Source organism: Anneissia japonica, unplaced genomic scaffold (genome assembly GCF_011630105.1).
Source record: "Anneissia japonica isolate Jap-2015-1 unplaced genomic scaffold, ASM1163010v1 scaffold287732_len518695_cov146, whole genome shotgun sequence".
In the NCBI taxonomy this organism is placed as follows: domain Eukaryota; kingdom Metazoa; phylum Echinodermata; class Crinoidea; order Comatulida; family Comatulidae; genus Anneissia; species Anneissia japonica.
The window spans coordinates 325799-341447 of NW_022755000.1; the positions used below are offsets into that span (position 1 = coordinate 325799).

The 15649-nt window shown below is 34.8% G+C and overlaps 1 protein-coding gene across 1 annotated transcript in view; it reads left to right on the forward strand.

Annotated features, from left to right (window-relative positions):
- The first annotated feature begins 7210 nt into the window (after nt 1-7210).
- The window catches only part of LOC117123307, a 14638-nt gene continuing 6199 nt past the window's right edge, over nt 7211-15649 (forward strand). The window contains exons 1-2 of the mRNA XM_033269192.1: nt 7211-7229; nt 9085-9121. The gene's annotated coding sequence lies outside the window, so the exon portion shown is untranslated. The remainder of the gene's footprint in view (nt 7230-9084; nt 9122-15649) is intronic.

Here is a 15649-nt window from a genome sequence, read left to right on the forward strand (position 1 = left end):
ATACTTGGTGGCTGATTTTTAGGGATGGGTACGACAATGGCTTTTTTTCCATTAGACAGGCAGCCTGCCCTCTCTAAATGAACAATTAAGAATATCAGAAAACGGCTCGCTTAATTCAACTGCAAATTTCTAGGTGAATACAATCCACACCCCCCCCCCCCAGCTTTATTTGGATTTACCTTTTTCAATTTAATATATACCTCCCTTGGCTGAATTTTGGGAATCCTATCAACGGAAGGAAGATAGGCAGGAAGCTTGTTATAATCTAAAGGTGGTAACTCACAGGCAATGCTGGTGAATTGGTTATTTATTGCATTAGCAATCCCAACATGATCAGAGGGCAAAAGACCCAGAACTGGAACATTGAGTAACTTATTATTACCCATATATGCCATGGTCTTAATATGTGTATGCCACTTGCGTGGTTCACTACACTGTAAGTGCTTAACACGATTACAAAAATAAATGGCTTTGAGTTTAGCAACTTCCCTCTTAACTGCATTTCTAAGTTTCCTCCATTCCGTAGTGTTATTAAAAAGGCTAACTGTCTCCTATCAATTAAGTCTCACAGGGCTTGAGTAACCCAAGGTTTATCCGGCTTATGGATCTTAACTACTTTAATTGGGAAAAAATAGTCCAAAAGTTCATACAACTTATCCATTTTCACTTGGGTGGTAGAACAGCAAGTAATATCTGACCAGTCCTGGCTGGAAATCCGGCGCCCGAAGTTGCAAATTCTTGTTGGATAAAAAGGACGAACTTTGATTTTGCTCACAGTATTATTTACAGTTCCGATCTTGGGTTTCCACAAGACGGACAGGTGGTCACTTTTCCCTAGAGGAGCAAAAGCAGAGGGTGCACAAAAAAAATTGTCGAGGTTAGTTAGTATCAAATCCAATGTAACGTTGCCACATGTGTGAAATTTAACGACTTGTTTAAGACAGGTTCCGATTATAATGTTGTACATTATTATTATTATTATTATTATTATTATTATTATTATTATTATTATTATTATTATTATTATTATTATTATTATTATTATTGTTTTAGGTGACCGTGAACGAATACCATCCATGGTTTTAATCAGATGATGTTCTAATAATGCTTGATGTTGAGAATTAGTAACTATGTAAACACCGCACAAAACAATTTGTGAAATCCCCCTCGGGAGTCTATGCGGCCTTATTTGAATCTAAATTACTTCCAGTTCAGGAGGTACAACAATGTTTATAAGTGGTTGAACATTCATGTAATCTTTCAAGTAAACAGCTACGCCCCCACCACGTCTATCTTCTCGACAGGTAGAGAATAATGAATAATTAGGAATGTTGACTCGATTTGAGTGATGGTGAGGTGAAAACCATGATTCGGTGATTACGACTATGTCAATTTTTTCCTTGTTAAGGATGTAGTTCATCAAGTTTGTTAAGCACCGAACGTTCATTACAAAGCAGGATGGTGGGTAAATCAACTGCAGACTTCCGATCGCCGCCATTTTGCTTAGTATGGTCTGGAACTAACTCAATTGAAGTTGTTACCCGAGTCAGAGGCTCAATGTGTGTATGGAGTTGGTCGTTCCTAACAAATACGTTGTAAACGACAGGAATTCGCCGTTTTATCTTTCTTCCCCCACGTCTGCCCATATACCTACGTCTACGCTTAGGCGGTAGGCCGTCATAGTTGGTAGGACCAACACCTTCTTCAACACAAAGAGCAGAATGGTCTACTTCGCTTTCAAAAATTCGGGTCATTCTAAGCTATATAGATAGCTAGATAGATGGATGGATAGATAGATGGATGGATGGATGGATGGATGGATGGATGGATGGGTTATCGCTTTATTTAAACAAAACTACATATATTCTCTTCCGAAATAGCTAAAGTAATTGATCATATCTAAATCTTGATAGCGTTCGGATTGACATTATCCCAATTGATAAATTTTCGCACACCAAATTTATTGGAATAACTGTAGATGAAACTTTAAGTTGGAAACGATATGTGTCATATAACACAAATTTATTTCTAAGTATACTGGTATTCTTTTTAGACTCAAACATGTTTTGCCTCTTGAAACCTTATTTATGCTTTATTCAATTTAAAATCAATGCACATAAAACAAAAAAAGATTGTTCGTCTCTGTACACACTACCACTATCTTGCTCATTCATTATATGTTTAAAAGGTTTGAAAACCTCTACTGTTTTCGGCATTCATAAGCTACATATTACTTTATTTATGTGTAAATTCAATAATAATCTCCTTTTAAGTATTTTTTCTAATTATTTTTAAAAATCTTATTCTGTTCATTCTTATGGAACCAGGTCCTCAAATATGTATATACCACAAACATTCACTACAGATCGTACAAGAAATACATTTAAAGGACATGGGCCCATTATCTGGAATAATATTGAAAACAGTATAAGAAACTCGCCATCAACAAATTCATTTAAGTTCAAATACAAAAAGTATCTCTTGACGTGTTATGATGAGTAATCTGTAACATGTATTCTATGTTTTTAACGCTGCTGTTTCAGTAACGTATTTGTAGGCCTATGATCCAGTACTCTGTGCATATGTGTTATATAGAAGTACGTACTTGAGTTGCATACCATTGCCAATATAAATTTGTGTGTTTTGTTTTTTGTTATTGATCTTTTTGTTTAATTTTGAAGGTGGCATAATTCACAATAATGCTCTACTTTGGCCTACCGTCCACAATGATATTATGGTATATGTATACAGCATCACATTATGATGGTAATATTGCTTGTTTTTTTTTTTTGTGGCGAAAAATAAATGAGAGATGAGAAATTACTTATCTTTATCTTTTAGCTTTTTACCTGTCTTATTGTGTATGTTGCATTTAATAATGCATGGAACAAAAAAACCATATTTCAAATTGTAAAATTCAAGGTTAATGAAAATGTTAATAATTAAATGGTTCTTTGTCAATATTCCTATCAATTTCAGTATTCATTATGTTTATAAAGGCATTATACGATCAACAACTTTAAAAATGTTGTTGGTTTTATAAAGTCATTATACGATCAACAATATTTTAAAGGAACTAAATTTGATTGGTTATGCCAATGATTAAACGATATCAATCATAGTATATACGATTGCTGATTAATTGCAAAACATGAAATATTACAGGTAATTAGAATTTCATATTTCTCTTGTGATTCAATGAGATGCGCAATGTGGTGTTTGTACCGTTGCTATTGTGTCTCTACATCATTTGTTGTTAAATGGATTTTTGATGATATTAGGCAAAAATTGATGCCAGATTTGACAATAGAAAAACAATGTTCTACAATCCATTATTTAGTCAGTCTTATCCACACCATTTTAAAGAATATTAGAATGTGTGGGAGTTATGTCGACCTGTGTTCCATTGACTTTACCAAGGCTTCGATCATGTAGGACATACAGTTTTGGTTAGAAAGTTAACTGAACGTGGGGTGAGATCGTCCATTCCATACCATAATTCCCACCATCTGCAGTTTTCTTACTGAGCGTGTTTCTAACACTAAGTTTGCAAGGATCAATTAACTATACATGTCATTGTCCTGTGGTTTCCCCCAAGAGAGGCTGCTTGGTTTGGTGATATTTTTGATTCTCAATAACTATGTTTGTGTTGATTATTGCAGAAGAGGGAAATATGTGGACGATCATATCCTAGGTGGGACCGTTACGTATAAAGAAATGTCTTCCATGCTGCAGTCTCTGTTGGATGATTTAAGTGGTTATTGTATTTTCAACAATATAGCTAATAATCCAACTGAATGTCATCTTTTGATTTTTAATTTTCGTAAATATAAACCTGCTAATAATATCACCTTCATTTCGTCATAATGACACATATTTAGATAATCATTATGAAACTCCTTGGAGTTATCATTTAAAATAACTTTAAAAATGATAACTTAATACCATTATTATTACCTCAAGAGCTTCTCGAAGGTTGTCTTCATTATGAATTTTGAAGAAAGCTAATATTTTAACTGTTTATTTTTTAACTGTTTATGTGGCTTAGGCCTGTTTTGGAGTATGCTGCCCCTATTTGGCATGGTACTATTACTCAACGTATGTCTAAGTCATTAAAAACGTACAAAAGATAGCATTGAATATCATTTTAGGCTGCTTGCAAATATTTGCACTGACCATGCCCTGCCAGTTACAGGATTACCAACCCTTGTAGCAAGAAGAGAAAGACTATAGTGTTGACGTTTATTAAAGGTTTGTTGAAGTCTGACCATTTCAGAGATTTACTCACCCTTACCGCAAAGTGACTACTAATCAGACTGCTTTTTTTAAGTTACCTTCTGTAGAAGCAACATTAATTCCCTCTAGTGCTTTGTTTAGTTGTTAGTACCTAGGCCAACTGGTCAAAATTCAGTTTGCCGAATACCAGATTGCCGAGACCACTTTGCCGAATCTCAGTTTGCCTAGTGCCAGTTTCCTGACTCAAAAGCAATGAATCCCAGTTGGCCGAAACTCAGTTTGCCGAACCCACTAGTTTGCCGATTCCAGTTTGCCTAAACCAGTTTGCCGAAAGTCAGTTAAAAGCAATGAAACATTAACTACAGCATAAAAATCACGATGGAATATTGTCCTACTCTTACCATAGACCTATTTAATACTAATAGGTCCATGTTCTTACCACTACTGCATCTGTACGAAGTGGTGGCACTATTTCTTTATATATATACATATACATACATATATCTGTCTCTTATACACATCTAGATGTGTATAAGAGAAAACAACAATGCTGTGGGAAACAATGGCTGGATCTCAGTAGAGATACAAAAATGATAAGCAACAGCTAAAAAGTAAACGTAAGTAAACAGCCAGAAATAGAACCAGAGCTTTCGGACAACACTAGTAAAGTAATCGTCTGTAGATCGTATGCAGTTATAAAATCAATTTAGCATTTGATTTTAATACACAAATTGATTTTATAACTGCATACAATCTACAGACGATTACTCGCTCACGGCCAGTGCACAACGTAACGAACGAACTAAATCCATGTGCTTGAGTCGTGGGCGATTTAGAACCGTCCATTTTGCGGCAGGGTATTCATTTTGTATTATAACTATAAATACACATGCCTAAACATTACCACATTTAAACATGTGTATTAACCGTTATAATAAACATGTTTAAATATTATATTAATATTCAAACACGTGCACTAACCGTTATAATACACATGTTTAAATACTATTATAATAAGCTTCACCGGGCACACAATGGTTCGGTCTTGGGATGCCAGTGGGGTAGGCGCTTCCGTTCAATCTTATTATTTTTGTTTGTTATGCATCGTAATTTTCCCGATTTTTAGGTGTGAACACAATTTATATTTTCTTTTTAATTGTGGTATAGACAAGAAGAACAATGCCAGTAAAAAAATATTTGCGGGAAATTCAGTAGTTGCTTCTGTTCGTTACGGACTGCCAATGCACTTTTTGACATTACACCACACCTAAACTTGCGCTCCCGATTATATTCCTAACTTCTTTTTATTCAAAATGTAGGAATATGTTAAGAGAGTATTAATTGTTGTAGCCTAGATTGTAGGTTTATTCATTACGTTTGCCGTGCCTGACCATTGTAAACTAAATATCTCTTGCTCACTCTAGATCACTAACCTTCCTAGGCCTAACTACAATGCACTAGTACGCGACCTTCGCAGGCCGCGGTTTTTTTTTTCGTACGAAACATTTGCATGAAATTTCACTCGGGCCATCTCGGATTGACTCGACTCGAGTTCGATACGAGGAACAAGAGCAGACACTTCGCAATGTCGTGACGCTCGAGTTATACTTTTATTGCTTTTTCTATGTTTGCCTACGGTAGGCTTATCAAATCTTACGGATTTATAGGATGTACGTGTGTAACTAACTGTGACCTTCTTGTATGTTATTAAACGCTAGTATAATATCTACAACAAGCTAGTACCCCCCTTTATAAAGTGTAGATAGGACGTACACCAAAGGCTGACAGAAAGAAGATAAACTACAGGCTGAGTTAAGTACTACCTACCATAGGCCCTCTCCCTAAACTAGGCCTAGGTTCCTAGGCTAGGATCCTAGGTTGACACCAACAATCACGCTTCACACGACGTTGATTGAAATTTTGAAAAAATGGGGAAAAAATTGAAGCATTAAATAAAAAATAGAGTGCTTAAGAGAAATATTATTAAATAATACCGTAATAAATAAAATATACCATTCCGGCGTTATTGAACTTGGCCAAACTATCCTTGTAATGTAATTAATGTTAAATAATAAAAATAATAATAATAATAACAATAATAATAATACTACTAATAATAATAATCATTTAAGCATTATTACCTTGGCTAAGTCTTGTAATCAATAACCTATTTACTAGGCCTATAATTAATAATTAGCCCAAGGGAAGCTTTTGTGCTATTTCCCCTTAAACATCGTTTTTTTTTTAAATGTTCTCTAATTTCTCCATTGTCTAAGTTCCTAAGGTAGGTTTTAATAACATAATAATGAATAATAATAATGAATAATAATAATAATAAATAATAATAATTTCGGCATTAATTAACTTGGTCTAGCCTTGTAATCAAGAACCTGCAGATACTATTTACCATATAACTAGGCTTAGGCCTCATTTATACATTCATTGGTGCTCTGCCATTTTGGCAGGTCTTTGGTATCCAGTATTTAGAGCTGCCTATTCTCAGCTCTTCTCTTAATTTGAAAATAACTGTCACCCTGTTTCATTTGATAAAGAAACGCGCTATTCCTTCCTCTTTGTGCTTTCCTCTGAAAGCGTATATTTTTAGTAGTTATTAGGCCTAGGTAATTATGCAAAACCCAGATCTAACTAAAAAAAAAATAAATAAATAAAATTGTCACAGTATTTAACTCAAGTTCAAATAACACTTTCCATTACTCGTGCAGCTCAATCAAATATTATGTCATTTTAAACGACCCATTAGTATTAGCTTGGTAATATATTTTTTTAAAATCAGACAGCGACGTTCTCTCAGAAGTTGTTTTGCATTTTGTAGACGTTTATCTGTTGATGACCTTTTGACCTCCTGAATTCTGCAATATGAGATTTCCGGCCCTAGTCGCTTCAGTCGAGACGGCCCGAGTGGAGTTTAATGTAAATGTTTCGTACGGGAAAAAATCGCTCGCAGGCCGCCGGCAGCAGGCATTAAATTTTAGGTAAGTAGCGAACCTGTCACCCGACCTGTCATTTGTGACAGGGGGTTGGATGATCTATTAGCCGAGTAGGTCGGGTAGCAGGACCGAATTCAGTAAGGGAAGATTTTCGGCATGGATTTCGGCCAATTGGGTTTCGTGTTTTCGGTGAACTGGATTCGGCAAACTGGGTTTTTGGCAAAGTGGTCTAAACTCGGCAAGCCGGGTTTCGGCAAACTGGTTTTCGACCAACTGGTCGCATACCGGGCCATGTGTGTATGTATGTATGTATGTGTATGTAGGCCTATATGTATGTGATATGTGTATATATACTTACTTTTTAATCAACGTGCAATAAGAACTAGCATATCTAGATGATGTAGGCCTCATTCTTTAATTTTATTAAAGAGGGCCCCTGAATATCAGTTAACCTACAGGGCTAAACTAGAAGGGTTACCCTCTTTAAAGATGGTTGAAATAAAAAATTTAAAAAAATAAATAAATAAATACCCACTCTGACCCAAGACCCCTATTACGCGCCTGGTGTTAGCGCCAATGTGTGCCCTTGTGCGGACAGGGGATGTGCCGCCCCTCTGAAACTGGAAACCTTGTTTTTGCAAAATAAGTTGATGCAATTTGCAATTATAGGCCTAATCAATAAATTCCTCATCAACCGATATAACCTTAAACATTCTTGGAATTGACATAACATTACTGATATCGTACACACCATTCAGTGTGAAATGTGGCTCTCTTTGCAAGCACATCTAACATCTAAGAAAATGAAGAACTTAGATTGGTACCAGATAAAATAATTTTTGTTCAACATTAATACATTATGCTAATTTTTATCTTTGTAAGCGCATAAGACAGTGCAAATTATATCTGTGACAGTCTTTTGAAGTGTGTAAAGCTCCATTAATTTATCCCATACATAATCAAAATATTGGAGCGGGGATGATACAATGGACCATCCCCCCTTGTCAAATATTGGGGGGATATATCCCCCATCCCCCCAGGATCTACGCCTATGCAGGTGATGTACGTAACTCCTTTACCTCCTTTGTCACCGATTCAAAAGCCTCAGATAATTCGAGAGCTTTTTCATATACCAGTTTTTTTTCTCTGACAGCAACCGACATTGAATATTCTCATTCACAAGGCCACACACTAACCTATCCCGTAGTGCATCATTTAACACATTTCCAAACTCACAATGTTCAGCTAGGCGTCTAAGACTTGCGTTAAAATCAAGTATGGACTCACCACTGTGTTGATTTCTGTTATAAAATCTGAAGCATTCCGCTATTACGAGTGGTTGAGGAGAAAAATGGCCCTTTAACAGCTTGTTTTTTTTTTTATCTTTTGTGGGGGTCATCCCACCTTTATTCATCACAAAGACAAAATATTTTTTATAAGCAACATTGTGGTTACACAATCATCTATAATCCAATATGCCAATGTAAAAATACTGGAGAAATTTTTGGCATACGTTTTTAAAATGAGTTGTTCAGTTAAAAGCTATTCCAAATATTTTCGAATATGTTTTTCTATCATAAAAAGTTGGAAAACTGAGGTGTATCACCATCTGTTCAGATGTTTTAAAACGTTCCTAATGAAAACAGATGGTCCATATAAACGTTTCCTGTACCAAGCACAATATTTTTAAAATTTGCTTCAATAACATAATTAATAAGGCTAAAATGATTAATAAAATGTCACAGGTCATGTGATTCTGTACAATAATTTAAAAAAAATGTACGTCATCTTCAACAACATTGCACTTTGGACATGTATTATCCTCGATAATTTTCCACGTATGTAACCTTTTTCTAGTAGGAACAATACAGTGCAATATTTTATACTTTATCTGTTTCAGCTTGTTTTCTTTGATAGATTTCACTTTCCATGACCAGGTAAGTTCCCAGTCAAATTCTGTATTAAAAAAGTTATGCCACTTTGATTGAGAATTTGTAGGTTCTAAACATTTTTTTGATAAAAAACAATTATAAATTTGTTTACTGTTCATATTGCAGCAATTGTTTACTACTTGTTGTGTATTATTTTGTTTTACACTTTCATTTTTTGAGAATATAATATTTTTCCATTCCTGTGGAATTGCCATCATTAAATTAGAAAATTCTGATATCCAATTTGATTTATTATTTAACAATAATAATAGCTTATTTGAATTAATGAGTTCGTAACCAATCAAAATATCTTTCATTTTGCGAATACCGGCCGGATCTAATCCAGTTTCTATATAACAGATAAAATCTATCATACATTATTATTTTGTTTCCCCAAATTTGCTGCTTCATAATTTCCTCATAGCATGTTGGATGTTTCATTAAACTTTCGTTACATTGGGCTAATGCATGAAGTAATGACAAGTAAAAACCGTGTAATTTTTTACAGAGATTTTGCTTCCAATTCATATGCGATATATCTTCAATTATATTTCTTGGGGCAAAATTATTAAAGTACATCATTGGCAAGTGTTTCAAATTTGCTACTTCCATCATTATACAAACGTTTTACCCAAGATAATTTAGGGGAAAGCACTTGGGATTTAAAATCAAGGGCCCTAATACCCCCACACTCATACGAATTAATGAGAGTTAATCTTTTTATTTTTTCCTTTTTTTTTTTATCCCATATGAAGTCAAAAACAATGCGATCAACTTCGTTGATGACTCTTTCAGGTGCTTCACTAACACTTGCATTGTACATTAATTTAGACAATGCAAGTGTTTTAAGAATTAAAATTTTTCCAAAAATAGTTAAATTTCTTTTTCGCCATGTATCTAGTATATTTTTTAAAGATTCAATTTTTTCAAGCCAATTTTTATTAAAACATAAGTCATGGTCATGACCAACATATATTCCGAGGATTCTGAATGCATCTGATACCCATTTGATATCCTATAGACTATCAGTTCTTTGTTTGCATTATCCTAACCACATAGCATCTGTTTTTTCTTTATTTAGTTTTAGTCCAGAAAGTTTTCCGAATTCAATTTTCACTTCATTTACACGTGGACCTTACTTGGTAACATAATGCCTTTAATCCAAGTCTTACAGCCATTATTTCTGTTGCAATGATAAACGGATAGAGGGCAGCCTTGTCTAATGCCTCTGTTCATTTTAAAACTACTTGAACACCATCCATTATTCATAATAATACTTTCGGTATCACAATACAAAACATTTACTTAATGAAATATGGGCCAAAGTTTAAATGTTCCAACGTACTAATCAGGAAGTCTCTGTTGACAGTATCAAAATCTTTTAGTAAAGTCTACGCTAATCAGAGCCCCTGTTAAGCTGTTAATATCCATATATTCGATCACATCTTCTATCAGCGTAATATTTTCGCCGCCAAAACGGCCTTCAATGTATCCTTTTTAGTCACTACTAACTTTATTTGTTGATAACTTTTTGTAATATTTTTGTTAAAACAGATGCGGCAATCTTATAGTCCACATTTAGGAGAGTTATAGATCTCCAATTGCTTAAATTTTCACGTTGACCCTTTTTATAAATTAAATTTATCATCCCTCTTTGTTGTGAATTTGATAATTTTCCCATTTCTAAACACCAGCTTAATGAGTTACATACCAAAGTATCTATTTTGGGCCAGAACGATTGATAAAACTCTACTGTTAGGCCGTCTGACCCAGGTGCTTTATTGGTTTTCATATTTGCATATTGCATTTTCACATTCATGGATGGTTAATTCTCCTTCACAACATTGTTGTTCCGAAATTGTTAGTTTAGATTATTTTGTTAAATTTAAATATTCATGAATTTCAGTCGTAATAATTTTTTCAGAGGCATATAAGTTATTAAAATGTTGGACTTCTTCGGACAGAATGTCTTTGGTTTTTACAGCGTATGTTCCATCAGACCTGATTTTTTAAATTTCTTTTTTTTACCATTATTGTTTTCTAGCCCTAGGAAGTATTTTGAATTTGTTTCCCCTTCTTCTACCCATTTCGTTCGGGATCGGATTTGAGCACCTTTGGCCTCAAACGCATATATATTTTCTAGTTCTTTTGTTTTCATTTTAATCTCTAAGTCTATTTTTTCATTACAGTTTTTTTTATATATTTTTGTAGATTTTCTTTTTTACATTTTTTTTTTATCTTCTTTACCAAAGTGTATTGCATACTCTTTGACTTTTGTTTTAACTATTTCCAACTTATCTATTGGATTAAGACATTTTATTTTTTGTTCAAAATTATCAATGATTTTATTAATTATTAAAAGTGATATAATTTAGGTAGCTTGAGTTGAATTTCTATAACCCAGGGCCTCTTTGTTCTCTAGGTCCATTAAGTTTAATTGAAACACCTTTATGATCGGTAAAAATGGCAGGTCTAATGTCGCAAGAGATAATATTATTCCTCTCATATAAGGTTTTTGATACAAACCAGTAATCAAGCCTCTTAAATAAATTTGATGATTTTCAGCGCCATGTAAATTGAATTTTATCTTGGTTATAAAATCTCCAACAATCAATTAGCTTTAGATTTTTCATAAAGCCTTTCAAAGTGAACACTGAATTATATATTTTTGTTTTGCTACCCTTTAAATCGTACAGATTATCCTGAATACAATTCATGTCTCCTCCAATAATAATATATTGCGTGTCGCAACATTTTTGGACGTGCTTTTGGAGAATTCTAAAAAAGGAACTCTGTGATTTACTGTCATTTGGCGCATTGACATTTACTAAAGTATATTGAGTACCACAGACTTCGATATTTAGAATAATAAATCTACCTGAGCTATCAATTTCTTCATTTAAGCATTTGTAGTATAGATCTTTTCTAAAAAGAATAGATACCCCTCTGCTAAAGGAGGTGCCAAAACTATGGTACGCATCTCCCTCCCATAGCAATTATTTATATTTGTAAGATTTTTTGTAAAATGCGTCTCTTGGACAAGAAAGATGTCTACCTTGTTGTTTTTTACCCAATTAAAAATCTTATTTTGTTTTTGCTTGACTCTTAGGCCACGGACGTTTAAATTTAGTATATGCAGACCTTTGGGTTTATTTTTACTATGCTATGTATTTGGGTGAATCCAATGCTACAGAAGAAGAGACCGAACCAGGCCGTGGGTTCAAAAACGTTTTTTCAACAACTCAATAACAATAACATACGTCTTTACTCAATGGCAGCCGGGATCCAAGAACTCGAATACACGTTGGCTACCACGTTAGTGCCTAATTACATGTGTACGCGATATACAATCGCTGCGCGCATACCAGGGGTGGCACCAGGATTTGCCCGAAGGGGGGGGGGGCCGAGGTCCCCGACGGGGTTGGGGGCGGTGCCCCGACGAGGTGTCAAATTTCCCCGAGAAAAACAAAGTGGGCGTGGTCGAGCTTCGACTAAAAGGTTCGGAAAGTAGTCCTGGGGGCGAAGCCCCCGGAAATTTTGACAATTTAGGGGTTTCAAAGGTTTATTAATCGATTTTAGAGTCCCCTGGCGCATACGCATCACATTCTGTAGTACAGGAACTAAAATACGACGCGAAGTAAGTAGGACTACACTACACCAGCGGTCTTCGGTAGCACGAATGATAATAGTTTACGAAGATTAAGGCTGAAAAGATTATTTTATAGACGAAGCAAATGTCAAAATTGTTTTTATGTATTGAGTGACTATTCGGTGCCTTCCGTATGTGCAATTACTAAAATCTTGTAAAAGTGGTTGTGGCTCGGACTCTCAATCCTGAGGTCAGGGGTTCGAAGCCTACGCTATGCCAGTCGCTTGTGTCCTTAGACAAGACACTTCATCTACGTTTGTAGCTCTCCGCCCAGGAGTATGGGTACCGGCATATGCTGGGAAGGTAAAACAAAGAGCTGTGTAAAAGTGGCGAACCACCCCCACTCCCGGCCTCCCACAACCTTACACATTCTGGACCAAACGCCAAGGAAACACAGACGGGAACTCCGGCATGTGAGCCCAGAGCTTCAAGATCGACCTTTACCTTACCAATATTTAATAAAAACTGTTACTTAAATTATGTATGTTTATTTATTTTTTCGTACAGGTATAAATGGTCAAACCAAACCTGGTGTCATTGAGGATGCTACCTGTAATTTTACATCAGGTCAGATCTTTAACTTTTATTAATCTAACTTTTAAAGCATTATTGTTATATTATTACTCTTTTTTAGTTTTTATCTAGACTGTTTTAAACTCTCGTTCTTTTTTGTAGATATAAATGTGAATTCTTTTGTTTTGTGCAAATCAAAACTTCACTTTGCTAATCATTTGGTTACTAAATTTAGCCACATTCCTCAACATCTAATTTCTAGCTTTTAAACGCTGCTTATCATGTTCAAATTTAAAAAAGAATGATACTTTTTGTTTTCTCATTTGCTATATTTATATTTCATTCATTCATTCATTCATTCATAAAGGTATTTTATTCAAAAATAATTGTAATTGCAGTATTAAAGACTGAATTGTAACAATTTTACAAATTAAAAAAAAAAAGACATTAAAAAAAGGCAAGAGACAAACTTGGAACAGACATTAAAACCATCAGGCACTTAACATTTTTAAAATATTTTTAAAATCTATACACGACAACAAATACATAAACTGATGAGACATGCAAAATGGTGTATAAATCACCAACTAGCTATATTATTAATTACGATACATTACCTAAAATTTAAAGATTTTTTTCTTCCCCCTTTTTTCCTTTCTCTTAAGCCCTTCTCTCATTCCAAAGTCTGGTCATATATTGCAATGGGCTATTAAAATATCTTTTGGTCCTATGACTACGGAGAGACAGTTGATTGGCATTTCTAAGTTTCCTACCATGGCACTCAAATCTGGTTTTTGGGGATCCAATTTTTAAAATTAACCATTAGTGAGTTGTAAAAGTTCAGGCAAATTTTCTCTCTGCGTTCTTTAAGTGTGGCTAATCCACACAGAGTGCGTGCGTTATCATAGTTATGATAACGGTGTTCTAACATAATTTTACAGGCTCTCTTCTAGATTCTTTCCAGATTCTTGGTTTCATTATCAGTGAGTTGTGAGTGCCAGGCCGGTGCAGCATATTCTGTGAGGGGTCTTATAAAGCCATTAGAGATAGTAATCAAATCATGCAAAGGGAGATTGAAGTGTTTTAACAATTTCAACATGTATAGTCTACCATTAGCTTTAGATATAATATTTGTCGTATGTACTCTCCATTTAAGATCAGAGGTGAGTTGAATGTCTAATATTCTTACTGAATCTACTACCTTAAGCGGAGTGCTACAAATAGTCAAGGGGGTCATCAACTTGATTTTTTAGAGAAGCAAATTTTCATGGTGGCACATTTACTTGGGTTGAGGTTCATGTTGTTTTCCTTACTCAATTTACAAAAGGTATCTAGATCTTCTTGTATACGACTAGGTTTATTATGTTATTATTATACGACTAGGTTTATTATTATTATTAGGTTTATATTATGTTATCAATGACTCTGTGAATGACAATTTCAGGAACAAGCCGCAAAGCTTGTTTAAAAAAAAAAGAATAAATAGAGTAAAGACTAACTTAATTGTTTTGAAAATTTAGACAGAGTACCTGATATTACAGCATTTAGTAATTCCTTCATTCTATATTAACGATTCTGGTCGCCTTCATCGGCCGGTAGGATGGCGACAACAAAAACGTCATGTTTGGTATCGGCTTATGGGTGGACGACAAAGGGACGCATTATGGAGAAAATGAGTTAATAAATCTAAAGAACAATATATTCGAATCTATATTCACTTCTGGTACAGCTTACCAGGCATCCGAAACTAACAATGGTCATTTTGAATATTTGCCCGGATTTACCTCTATTGTTGATGTACGCAGACTCGGTGTAAAATACACGTGGACAGAATTCAAAGGTTGCATTGCTTCAGCATGAATTGACATTTCTGTAGCATTGTGTGTAAGTGTATGGTTAGGCCTAGAATATATTTGAGATGTGAAATAATGTGGGAAAACAATGTTTCTTGAGAAGCCGATGAAGTCGAGGCGTTTAGGTGTATATCTAAACTTCTTCATAGCCCACTGTTTATTAATTATTTCAAGCACTTAATTTTTGTATTAATTGTAACGCTTATACGCACGCCCCCCCCCCCTTTCAAAATTGTCAATGGTCACTAAGGAGTGCCCGAGTGACCTCAAAATTTCATCTATTTTACTTGTTGACACCGTCCAAAAAGCTGTGAAACTTTAATTCAAAATAGAGGGCGTCCACTTGAGTTGCACTGCCATTGGAGTTTTGCATTGCCACCAATGTTTTGCACTGTGACTCTCAATTTTGCACTGTGACTCTCAGGTCTGCACTGTGACTCTCACTTTTGCACAGTGACCCTCAGTTTTGCACTGTGACTCTGTGTTTTGCACTGTGACTCTCAGTTTTGCACTGCTGAC